The sequence below is a fragment of the Megascapheus bottae genome, chromosome 29 (genome assembly GCF_031878675.1).
Source record: "Megascapheus bottae isolate mThoBot1 chromosome 29, mThoBot2.hap1, whole genome shotgun sequence".
In the NCBI taxonomy this organism is placed as follows: Eukaryota; Metazoa; Chordata; class Mammalia; order Rodentia; family Geomyidae; genus Megascapheus; species Megascapheus bottae.
In genome coordinates, this window is record NC_143537.1 from 6,564,578 (window position 1) to 6,578,260 (window position 13,683).

General features: G+C 44.5%; 1 pseudogene; it reads right to left on the minus strand.

Annotated features, from left to right (window-relative positions):
• Positions 1–975: 975 nt before the first annotated feature.
• LOC150044577 (large ribosomal subunit protein uL15-like) lies at positions 976–12,863 on the minus strand (annotated as a pseudogene).
• Positions 12,864–13,683: the final 820 nt, after the last annotated feature.

The following is a 13,683-nucleotide window of genomic DNA, read 5'->3' on the forward strand; positions in this document are numbered from 1 at the left end:
TGAGAGTCACAGGAATTGACATCTTTCACTTGCTGGAAAAAGTAACCTGGTAGTACATGACTGTCATCCCAGATACTTAAGAGGTGGAGATGAGAGGGCAAAAGTTCCAAGCCAGTCTAAGCAAAAAGTGATATCCAACGTAAACTAGCAAGTTAGGTATAGTGATGTGTACCTTTAACCCCAGCTACAGAGAAGGCATAGGAGGGAGGATCATCTGAGACAAGCCCTTGGCTAAAGTGTAAGACCCTTATGTGAAAAGTAACTAAAGTAAGGCCTGGAGTTTGGCCTAGTGGTAAGAGTGCTTCCGTAGCATGCATGAAGACCAGGGTTCGATTCCTCGGTACCACATATATAGAAAAAGGCTGGAAACGTTTCTGTGGCTCCTGTGATAGAGCGTTAACCTTGAGAAAGCCCAAGGACAGTGCTCAGGCCCTGAGTTCAAGCCCCAGGACTGGAAAAAAAATAAGAAAAGTAACTAAGGTAATAAACAGCTAGGGATGTGGCCAACTGTGAGAGTGAGTGCCAATCAAATGTATGGCTCTGAGTTTTAACCCCTATATCACCAAAAAGAAAGGAAAACTAACTCATGAATTGAATACAGACCCTGGGAAAGATCTTTTTTAGGCTATAATATTTGGCAAACCAGAGATTCTAATTTTTTTTGTTGGTCAGTCATGGGGCTTGGACTCTGGGCCTGGGCATTGTCCCAGAGCTCTTCAGCTCTAGGATACCGCCCTACTCCTTGAGCCACAGCGCCACTTTTGGTTTTCTAGTGGTTAACTGGAGATAAGAGTCTCATGGTCTTCAGTACCTGGACTGGCTTTAAACTGTGATCCTCAGATCTCAGCCTCTTGAGTAGATAGGATTACACATATGAGCCACTGCACCCAGCAAGAGACATGCCAATTTTAACCATCACCAGATTGCTTCATTCTAGAAAACAGTCCTATATTTTTTTTAATATCCAGTGCGGCTTCAAGCCACCAAGATACAGGCGTCCCCAACACCCTTCACTTTCTCCTCAGCTCTTCTGCTGAAGAATTTGGTTTTCACGAATACAGGCTGCTTAGGGAGCTTTCCTTTCCCCAGAATTGTGTAGTAGCCCAATGGAACCACATCAGTGATGAGAACAACTCCAGTCTTGCCTTTGGTAACATTTACCCATATCTGCTCGCTGACCAGTGATCAAGATTAACAATTGGACAAAGCTGATTGGTCTTTTTTTTCATAATTTTTTATTGTAATTATTAGAAGGGTTACATTATATTCGCCAGATAGAAGGTGCATTACTTCACGTACATTGATACCCTTTCTCATGTCTTGGTCCCCATTTCCCTCCCCCCACTCCCATCCCTCATCTTGTTTCCCCCCCCTTCCCTATCCAATTTCAAATAACCAAATACAAATATATCCACCAATGTATCAGATAACAAAGTGAGATACTGTAACAATATGAGGTAACCAAGGGATAGCAAAAGAGATGAGAGATAACATAGTACATTAAGGACAACAATCACTCATTATATGGCTTTTGTTTCTATATCCTAGAGGTCCTTTCATTTAAGCTGATTGGTCTTTACATGGAAAGGCCTCATACCAATTTTCCCAAAGTAACCTGGGTGATATTTGTCAATGTTGATCCTGTGGTGATGCATACCACCAGCCTTCCCACAGCCTCCTGGAAAGCACTGGTACTTCCAGGGCTTGAATATATGGTCATGGCCATAGCTCACGTGGCCCCGAGGTTTCCAGGTCGTCCTCAGTCTGGATGGCACATCACATCAGCAACCAAGACCAAAGGGCCAGACTTGTATTTATAATACACACACACACACACACACACACACACACGCACTAATCCTCACAGGTGCTAGCATCATAGAAAACCACACTGCATAAAACAACCAAAGACAACTGCTCCAGCCATATCTTCATACAACCTTTTCCTGAATTCACTCAAAAGTAAGCCTCATAGACTCAACACCACAAACCAGATTTCCCAAACCAAAACCAAAGATGAAAAAAGAAAAAAATGTCTCTGCCAGGCGTCCTAGTAAAACATGGGTACCAAATATAAAATAACATGTTGGATCTATTTGCTATTTGGAAATCCTCATCATAGTCATCATGGGAAATTTTAATCCCTTCCCCTACTTCCTGACATGTCTGTCATGATTCTGCATTTTTATTATTATTGTTCAATTACCTGCATTGAGAGTCCAGAGAGGGCAGTGTAATTTTTTTAGAGATATTCGGGTCTTTAAAATCTTAATTGAGCCCTGAGGCATACCCAAGCATTTCCACCTAAATTGTAACATGTGGAAAGCACTGTCCATTGCTACTGAACACAGATATGTGGGTAAGTGGAAAGTGCTTCATTCTGGAAGCTAGGAGGCCTTGATTCTAACCCACTGTCTATCTCCTCCCCACAGCTCATGTCTAACTATTTCACAAAGGCTAGTGGGTACAACTGATGGAATTCTCAACGGCTCACTCTATCTAGCTTTGACTGCTGGATCACACCTCCTTCTCAAGGTCACCACCGCTGTGATTGGCTGACACAGACCCAACTGGACTGAGCTCTGGCCTCCTCCAGTTCAAGGTCTTTTCCATAAAGCTGTCCCAGACACGAACACCCAAGATCTCCTTCCTCCTGTCTCCTTCTCCTATTGCTGTGCCTCCTCCTCCCCCTGACTCCTCAGCAACTTCTCCACTATGTCCTCCCTACCCCCTTCCACTCCTACACCACACATGCCCCAGTGGGGAAAGGCAGGCCCATGGAAGTGGGGTTTTTTTTGCCCGGGGATCCCTTTATCTGAAGTTTGCCCTCAAAAACAGAAATGAGTTGATTTGCATTTTCCAACTGAAGCATGTGGAGCAGAAGAGGAGAATTTCTCATTACCCAGCCCCTTCTTCCCTGGTTTGCCCTGGGGCCTTCTCCAGGGCTGGAATAGTTCTGAAAACACCTGTATGCTTCCCATTTAAATCCATGCTTCAGACAAATCTTTTTTTTGGGGGGGAGGGGGAATTTCAAAAGGAAAAGGCTAATTCTTCCCTTTCCTAGCATATATTACCCTTCCTGGGAACGCTGAAGACAGAAATTAACTCTCTCTAGACTGATTTATTTCTAGTCTTCACCACTCTTCCACTCTTCACCCTGTGTAAATGAATTGACAGTTAACAGCTTTCTCGGTCATTGACAAGGATCTCACAAACTGCTAACGCCAGGGGTCAGGAGAATAGCATGCCCAGAAATGCCCAAATGTCCAGAGATGTTACGTATGACCTCACAGTATCATAGAAACTGGCGTACGGACTCATTTGAATCTCCAGTTATCTCCACGGCCTGCAAATCCCCAGTCTTCCTTCTCTGAAGCCACATCTGAACCTGCTGCCATGAGGTTTTTGTTTGATAACTGAGCCATACCTCCAGCCCTGTACATTTTAACTGCTTTTCAGATAGGAGTCTCATTTGCTACCTTAGACCAAGACCCTCTTAGCTATGCCACCTATCTAGCTGATATAACAGGCATGCACAACCACTCCCAACTTCCAAGGTCATTCTTGACGGTAAGAGCCTTCACATTTCCTGAGTGTGTGTGTACATATGTGTGTGCACGAGCATGCATGCACATGCACATACACATACACATACACATACATACACACACACACACACACACACAGAGCACACATCCCTCACCCTTTCTTTCTAGCTCTCCAAATCAGTGACATATGCAAGGTTATTGAAACTGACTTTTTAAAATATCTGAAGAATAGAAGTTTCAGAATTTGAAAACAAAATACATTTCTTTGAATGGGAACATGCTGACAGCATCTGACTTGCTCCAGTAAGTCAGAAAGAGCATGAGCCAAAGACACAGACTTAAAGAGTGTGGGGAACACATTTTGCCTGTGTAAGTGCCTGGGTGTTGAGAGGCAGAAGCTATGAACACCAGGCAGGAGAGAAAAACTGGTGGGGGGGCGGGGGGAGAAGAAACTGTCTAGTTAGCAAGGATGCTTTTGTTCTATCAAAGTCACAGTCGGGTAAACACCAAAAGACTCCATCCAAAATGTTAACAAGTATTCTGTCTCTTGTTTCCATCGTGGGTCCTGGGAAATGGAAAGTGTAACAAAGCATATTTCATTTCAAGTGGCATGTGGCTGGCCTTTGGGGGGGGATCCTGTTTTCTGCAATCATTTTAATTAGGAAAGGCGAGAAAGTTTCCAGTGCTCCCTCTCCCTGGCCCCCTCCCCCATGTCCTAAGTAAGGGTTCTACTGAGAACTGGCAAGCCACACCATTCTGACAGAGCTAACTTCCTTCCCTCATCAGCCTTCCTCCAATCCCCAGATAATACCTCCATTCCTCCCACATTAACGAATACACACACACAACTTTCTTCCTCCCACCATCCCCAACCCACAGTTCTCTCCAAAATGTATAACATAATTGTGAAGGCTAATTATCAAATAATGCCTAAGCCTCTGGGAACAAGATAGGGGGGTTCTAGAAGTGTTTTAAAAGTCCCCAGGCTGCAATAGAAACGTGATTAACTGAAGCAAAATGCCTGCTGAAAAGTTTCAAAAGCAAAGTCAGTCTTTAAAAAAAAAATCTTTCAAATATATATAGAAAGCATACACACATTTTGTATGTACTTATATTATCTAATGTATGCATAGACACAAAAATGAAATGCATCCTTTTTATTAATAGCTCACAAAGCCAGACACTGGTTATTCATTCCTGTAACCCTAGCTACCCAGGAGGTTGAGAGCTGAGAATTCCTGAGATCTGAGGATTGTAGGTTGAAGCCAGCCCAGTAAGAAAACTCCAATTAACAAAAAGATGGAAGAGGAGGTGTGACTCAAGTGGTAGAGGACTAGCCTTGAGCAACAAAAAGCCCAGCCCTTGGGCCGTGAGTTTGACCTAGTGGTTAAAGTGCTTGCCTAGCATGCATGAAGACCCGGGTTCCATTCCTCGGTACCACATACATAGAAAAAAGCCAGAAGTGGTGCTGAGGCTCATGTGGTAGAGCTCTAGCCTTGAGAAAGTCCAGGGACAGTGCTCAGGCCCTGAGCTCAAGCCCAGGACTGGCGCAAAAAAAAAAAAAGCCCAGCCCAGAGTCCTGAGTGTGGCGCGCGCACACACACACACACACACACACACACACACACACACACACACACACGAAGGAAAAAAAATCACAGAAATTATCTGACATTCTAAGACAAGTCCCTTAAACAGAGAAGGCACCCCAAGTCTTCCCCTGAAAGAGGACCCTTCTTTAGCTGCAAGGAGGAAGGAAGTAGGGAAAAACTAGAAATGGGAAGGAGACAGCAAGTATGAGCAATGTAATTTGTCTCACGCCCTGGACATAAGCAGTCTTTATCATAGACGGCTCACAGCGGTGTGCCTCACACACCAATGTTACGTTTTATGACTTGCCATATTGCTGCACTCCGTGCTACAGTGAGCAGAGCTGTGCAGACCAAGAGGTTGAGACTCAAGCTTTCTCCTCATGTAACCCCTCCACTCGGCGACAGGGAGGTGTTGGCTTGCTGCTTGCATTCTCATAGAGGAAGAACCAGCCACTGTGCAGGCACCTGCGGGCTTGGTCCTCCACTGTGATGCATGCAGACATGCAACAGAGCTCCCTGACAGCACAGATTTCAACTGTCCTGGGATGCCCAGTGCTCACAGAGCAGAAGGGTCTGGTGGGAAGGGGAGGGAGGAGATGGGAGAAAGCCTGCCCACTGACCATACGTGACTTATCAGGCAAAGAGTTGCAGGGCAGGAAAGAAAGTGGGGGGGGCTCTCCCCCTCTATCAGGATGTTGATAGTATGTGCCCAGCAGGCCCTCTCATGGAAAAGAAAGCAACCCACACTCCCTGGTGCCAGGAAAGACAGGAAGATCCATGCTGAGTCTCTACCCATAGCCAAGTACTTAGTGAGGGTTAGCAACCCTCTCCATATAGTGACTTCCCTTCCTATTAAAAAGCAGTCCTGTCTCAGTGACATCTGTGGCCTCACTCCTGGGACTGGAGCATGAACAGGAGTCATCCTGGAGAGGCCTGAGGGCTAAGGAAGGATGGGGGGGTGTAGGACTCCCTCTGTCTCCCTTAAGTTACTGAGTTAGATCTGCTTGAGAAGTGACCTGTGACACCTCCCTAGAACTCTGCAATGCCATGTCAGCCAATTCCACACACTATCCCTACCCGTCCCAGACTTCTGGTGACATACTTCCCCGCATGGACTTTTCTTCCTTTGTTTTCATGCTAAGCACAAGACACCGAGCCATCCTCTTAGCCTGCCAATTTTCCTTTTGCTTCTAGAAAGTAGGAACAGGTGAATATTATTAGGCTTGCAAACGTCAACGTGAGCCGGAAAAATTCATGTAGACATTTTTTTTAGCTCTAAGGACAATCTTCAAAGAAATTACTCTTGGAAATGAGTTCATTCTTCTCAGTTATTAAGGATTCTGTGTCTAAAAAGACCTTCTATATGGGAAAGGGCGTGTAGAAGGCATGTTGCAGAGCCAGCAATTCTATTTCTTGACTTATATGGTACTTATCATGCTATCCACTATATCTGCAATTAAAACTTATACGTATGTATATATATGTACATATAAATTTTAATTGTAATAATACCTTGTTTCTGATTAGGCTATTTGTTTTGAAATCTTTCTTAAAGGCAATGCTATGTATCTTCTGCTTTCTGAAAGAACTACAACATGGTAACTTGTGTCTACTGTGACTACTGAGTTAAGCACATAGTAAAACCACTAAGTTCTTACTTAATGAACCAATTCACAATGTCAAATATCCCATCTTTAGGCATTCTTTATAGCTCTACAAGATGCCTTTCCATGGACAGGAAAACTGTTAGGAGCTAGCTGCCCATTATCTGATGGAAAAACCATAAGACCATCAGTTCCAATTTCCACTCTCTTTTCCATAAGTGAGCATCAAAATTTTTCTTAAACATTCCACTTAAGCCAAGCAGGCTTACTTTGGGACCTTTATTTGCAATAGTTTCTCTTGTCCCCAACCCTATCTTCATAGGTTTTCCCCTTTCTTTATACTCCATTCATCTCCTCAGACCTGCCTCTGTTTACATTTCTCCTCTAAAATCAGTCTTTGCTACCTTCCCCCACTGAGCATCCCTTCCTCTTAACTTCAACACATGCCAATACCAGTGTGGACACTGAGTGTACGTCACTGATACTGTAACAAGACATGTTACCTTTAGCTTCTAAGTCCACAAAGAAACTCTGTATTTCCTAATACTGTGTCTGACATTTTCATGAGATAATTAAGAAAAACCTCACATGATATTTTGTGCATACGAGGACGGATCAAGAAATGGATAAAAAGGATGGGTGGGTGGATGGAAAGAAGGAATCGATGGATAGACCAAGTTATCAGCCTGAGAGCATTCTGTGGATACCAGTAGATACTGACATGTTTATATCCAGCAGAGCCACAATACAGGCCTCCCTTTTGACTCAGGAAAAGTGGCTGCAGGGGCAATTATGAGCATGGATGCTGAGTATCTGGAAATGGAAGGTGAAAGCTAAAATAGATGACACTGAGCATGAGTGGAGAACTACTATGAAATATCCTTCTACTCAGTTTCACCCATGGCTGGTCCTAGCAGCAAATCACTCTTAAATTTCAAAACTTTAAGCAAAAATGGTTACAAGAAAATACCATGGCCAAGTTGGTACTACACAGAATTAGCTGGGTCAGAGTTAAGTACATATATATATATATGTATATATATATATATATATCAGTTACCATGGAAACTCTGAGACCTTACCCCTCGGCTATATAGCTAACTTATGAACAAAAGAAAAACAATACACATGGTATGGATGGTGTCATGCTGGTCCATGTCTGTCATCTCAGCACTCAGAGGGATGAGTCAATAGGATCCTGGATTCAAAGTTACATGGTGAAACCTCATCTCAAAAGACAAGACAGATCCAGAGAGCTCAGAGCTGGGAGAAACCAATCTGGCAAGCTGATAGCATGGCACCTGAATTGTTCCCTCTAGCTACTCATAGGCCTGCCCCCTTTTGAAATGCTATCTGCAAAGAGAAGTCTTCAAGGACCAGACAATTCAAAAGAAAATAATGGAAGTCTGAAGGAAAATAAACCAACAGTGTTAGAGCTGGACAGAACTGGAGCCACTAGAGCACCAAGCTGGAACAGGAGAGATGGGCTTACATGGACTGGTTGACTTCTAGCTCATGAGAACAGTTCTAGTTGTTGTCATTTAACTTAATCTCCTGCCTTGACTTGGGGAGAAAATGTTATCATCCATGTTTTACAAATGAAACAAAGTAAGATTCAGAGATTAAATGAGTCAGCATGGGCACAGACCCAGCCAGTATGTAAGCTGTAACTTCCACACAGGCTTCTTTTCCTCCAAAACCCTCTTGCATTATGTCACCAGGAGAAATAGAATCATAGCCTATTTCAGCTGACTTCCATCATCCCATTTCATAGGAGAAGAAACTGAGTCCAGGAAAGATAAAAGCAAGTTGCCCAAAGATAGATGATCAACAGTGGCAGATCCTCAGCTGTCACCTAGGCCTTCCAGTTTCCAGATGGGAGAGTTCCATCCTTGGCTCCTCAGAGCCCAGCACAAAGGCCCATCCAGCAGAGGGATGGTCACGTACTCTAGGCACAATACCACTGAGAAGGCCAAGAGTCAATGCCAATGCTGAACCCACAGAGAGCCGTGGCTGAGACTGTAGCTAGATTTGTGGGCAAGCACTAGAGTTGGGTAGAGAAGGACATTACCTATCTACAGCCTGGCAGGAAGAGAATGGAGGAGAAAACTACCTTACCTCTCTCTCTTCTGGCCCACTGGTCTCTTAAGAGTGTCTCCCATCACCTGAATACCACAGAAGGGTCAAAAGCAAGGGATCACCATGATGCAATTTCCAGGGGCCTGGAGCAAGGAAGGCAGGAAGAAGGGATGCTGAGAGAGATAAATACAGACTCTGGAGCTTACTGCTGTGCCACAGAGCTGTACCTCAGGCTGAACCTCAGCCAAGGCCCACCACAACAAATGCCTTACTCTTAGCCACCTTGGGCCAGGAAGGCTTTGCAGGGGCAAATAAAATCCAGTTCTTGAGGTTATCCAAATCTGGTCACCATGTCTGGGATCAAGTAGGGGGAGAAAGTCCTCTCATCACCTCAGGATGGAAGCCTAATTTGGGATTTTCTGCTTTGAACCCAGATCAGTGCCGGTGTTAAGAGGACTGAGCTGTAGGGATTTCTGGTAAGCTATGGTAAGCATTTGATGATTAAGACCAACAGGAGGAAACCAAAACCAGATGCCTGTGGCTCACACCTGTAATCCTAGCTACTCGAGAGGCTGAGATCTGAGGATCACAGTTGAAAGCCAGCAGACAGGTCCAAACTGCAGGTCTAGTAGAGTATCATCTGTTGAGTAAATAAAGTTGAATGAGAACATGATACTATGAGATGCCCCAGTCACAGCACCGAGAGAGAAAGAGAGGGAGGGGGAGGGAGGGAGGGAGGGAAGGAGGGAGAGAGACAGAAATTCTACTGTTGTTTATGTTATTACAAGCAAATACTACCATATAAATAAAGTTCCTGCCTGAAGACAGTTTAAACATCCTGGTAAAGTATTACCACACTGTTCTATGCCCCTGGCACAAGCAACACACAAAGCGATTAGAGAGGCCCACCCCTGTCCCCCCTAACCTTCTTGCCTGTCTTAAGTTCCATCCTCAGTTTCCCCAGAACACCTCTCTTCTTGCCAATTTGGTTGGTCGTAGTTCCTACTCAGCTGAAATCAACAGTCTGACTTTATCAACACTGATGCTTGACAAAGGTTGACTTCCTCAGACTGTACTTGCCTGTGCTATAAAGTTAATCTTATCTTTTTGGATTCATCTTCCTAACTGCCAAATTACATCTTCCCTGATCACTTGCTACCTGGGGGGAAAGTCTCCCCCACACATGCCAGTTTTGCTTCCAATTTAAATATTCTCTTCCTTATCTTGATGACCCTCTCCTCCCACCAGCACCCCCACCACACACACACCTCTCAAGGAAGCAGTAAGTAACCAGCAGGATGTTATGTGTTGGGGACACAGACACAGCCCCTTTGTGCCCCTTTCCCTGCCTTTCCAGTTTCTCAAACATTGTGTGGGAAGAAAGTCAGTTGCAGCCGGGGATTAGAAAATCTAGGATCCACTCCCCACCCTCCAAATCCTAGGGATTAGAAAATCTTGGATCCACTCCCTGCCCTCCAACTCCTACTGGGAAGACAGAGAACTTGTGACACTTGGGGGAACAAGGACAAGTGCCTTGGAGGTTGATGGCTAGCTGATGCTGCATGAAAAATGACTGGAGCCTTTGGTTGGAAGTGTGGGTCCGGGGGAGAGGCTCTGCCATAGGACTGGAATCGAGGAGGAGGAGGAGGAGGAGGAGGAGGAGGAGAAAAGCGGACAAGGTGCCTACCTGAGCAGGATTTTTAAAGGCGATGAAAGAGAGATGACCTGGCTGTCAGAAATGGCAAAGGAAATTAGGTATGATTATAACTGAATAAGAGGGAAGGGAGGGAAAGGAAATAAGGAAAAAGAAGAAATTGATTTTTCAAATATATTCTTAGATACAGTTGAAAGAACAAGAGCAATATAGTTCTAAGACCAGCCCCTCAGTTCTACTAACTACAAAGATTGATATAATATCATGCTGCATATAGCAATTATTTGTTTATTGTTACTTCCCAGATCAACCCCTCCTTTACCGTCATGTTTCTAGCTCTGGGCTTGTAGCTCTTCAATGACAATTAAAGCTTCTGTTTACTGAGTGGTGCATGTCAGAAGCTGTTTAAAATGCTTTATATGTCTCATTGCACTTCATCCCTCAAAATAAAAATAATACCAGGAAGTACATAAGGAAGTATGGCTTTCATCCCCATTTTACAAATAGGGAAACTGATGCCCAGAGATCATTCATGTGTAAACTTGTAAAAATAAATGTTATGGTATTTTCACCTGTGAGAGACAGAGACAGAGAGAGACAGAGAGAGACAGAGAGAGACAGAGAGAGACAGAGACAGAGACAGAGACAGACAATTTTCCTAGGGTCACAGGTAGCCAGGATTTACAGCACATCTGTTTTGTGTCCTTTGCCCACACTCAAAAAACAATTCTACAAAATGAGTATGTGGCTTTTAATTTGGCTATTCTTCATAAATTCCTCGCGCCACCTTCATCTCAGCACATCCGTTTTCTGAGTGATGCTGCAACCAGGACTGAGTAATTCTGGGATTTAGTCTTCCCCGGGGCCCGTATGCCTACCTCATGTCCTCACTCACGGGTGGTGCAACTCAGGTACTAGAGATGCCACACAGTCTCGTGAATACCCCACTTCTGTGATTGATATTTTCCAATGTGTTAAGAATATTCAGGGACCAGGAGCGTGGCCTAGAGGTAAGAGTGCTTGCCTAGTATGCACAATTCCTCAGCACCACAAACCCAGAAAAAGGCTGGAAGTAGTGCTGAGGCTCAAGTAGTAGAGCTCTAGCCTTGAGAAAGCCCAAGGACAGTGCCCAGGTCCTGAGTTCAAGATTTAGGACTGCCAGCAATTTTTCTTAAAGTTATTCAGTGTATTGTTAGCTGAAAAATTCCCCCTGATTGTCATTCCTGGTCCCAAAATCTTGGAAGTCTTGCTTGAAATTTCCCTTTCCTATGTTCCATAATCCAGTTGCTTGGGTTTCAGGTATATCTCATAATTCCCTCTTATATTTATGCACCACCCTAATCCCTAGTCCAGTAGGCCACTAAAAGTCTTTTCTGCTCCCAAGTTAATGGATTTATCCTCCTTGAGAATGCTTTGCATATGCCTGCTAAAAATGTCTTCTATCTAAATCTGCTATTCTACATTACAGATCAATCCTATCAAACACACCCACAAAACAAAGGTGATTATAATCACACACTGAGTATAGCCAACACTAAACAGATATTAGTAGAAGTAGTCGCTGGGCTGGAAGTGTGAATCATCTCTTTCGTGCCTCCCCAGAGTCTTGAGAGACAGATATAAGACTCCAACTTTACAGATGGCATGCTGATGGCTCTGAGAGACAAAGTCACATTTGCTAAGTACAGTCATAAAACAACTGCACTGCAGCCATCTGACATCAGGGGCCTTATCTCCACCTGGTATCAGCTGTGACCATGTCTCTCCCTCTACCCATTCTCACCAAGATGCATCCATGACGAGGGAACCTGGATGCTTCTCTCATGGAGCACCAGAGTGACCCTCTGCTCAGACAATGGGTGCCATTGCATGTCCCCGATACCAGACTGTCCCAGCTCAGAGCAGCTGCATTTCAAAGACGCACACTAGCATGATCTACGAACACAATCCAACGACTCCACAATTGGCTTAAAAGCCACACAGTATTTCCCTGGACAATGGCCACAGGGCAAAACACACACATTCCAGCCTTTATGACCGTAAGGTAAGCCTTCTATGGCTCTTTCCCTATACCTCTCCTCTCCCCTGTATTGGATTTTGCTTTTTCTGTCTCCTGGCTGTTTTTCCTTTCTGAGTTCAGCTTAGACTCTCTCTCTCTCTCACCTTCCAGAAAATTCCATTCCCATTTCCCCTTCTTCTGCCCACTTTCTGGAGAGGTTCATCTTCTCCACTACAGCTCATACCACTGCCCTGCCCTTGCATTCTAGACATCTGATCCTTCCTACCTGGCTGGGTCTTCCCCAATCTCTTCCTTCGCTTTCTGCCTGTGTTCTTTGTCCACATGTCTCTTCTCTTCCACATCCCTCCCCTTGGGTCTCTTCCCCATCTTTGTGTTTCTTCCTTCTGACTGAGGATTCTGCAAAGAGCACTGGAAGAGGAAAAAGCTTCTCCATGCCTACATACAACCTTCTCCCAAATGGAACTGAGATAGAAGGCTTCAAAGTGAAGCCACTGGAGTTCCAGGCACAAAGCGGCAGGAAACATTGCCAAAAGGACTGTTCCTTTTACCCAGTGGTGTAAGTCAAGGCCAAAGACCAGGTTAGGATATAGCAAGCGCAAGCTGCAGCCAGAGTGTGGAATCAATAACCATCTTTGTCTTACAACAAACACACACTTTTTTTATTCACTTTTGTTCAAAGTGAAGGACCCGTAATTTTTAAGATGGAATGTGCAAAACCTGGTATGCCACGACGTCAAATGCTCTAAAGGGAATGAGAAGCCTCTCCACTAAAAGAGGCGCTCTAGTGTTAGGGAAAGCGCTGTCTTTCCTCTCTGCTGCCCCTGCTCTTTAACTTCAGTTGTTTCCTTGGCTGAGCCCCCAGTCAACCAGGATTTTCAGTGCCTTTCCTTAGAGGACAGCGCCATCTAGCAGGTGAAATGCCAAATCTATAGCTAACGGATCTGCAAGGAAACGTTGGAAACTCTTAAGCATCCGGCTCTCAACTGCTTCACTCTCAGCTAGACAAACTCCAACCGGTTTAAAATTGTGATTTCATCCTTTGGCTTTGGTAGAGTCCTTAGTTGAGATGAAATTATCATTGGCATTTTTCCATGTAATCACGTCTCCCTGGAGCCAGCTGGGAAGAGGTCCTGGCTGGCCCTGGAAGCTTCTGTTTACTTGACATAGAGGCATAGAAGACTCACTG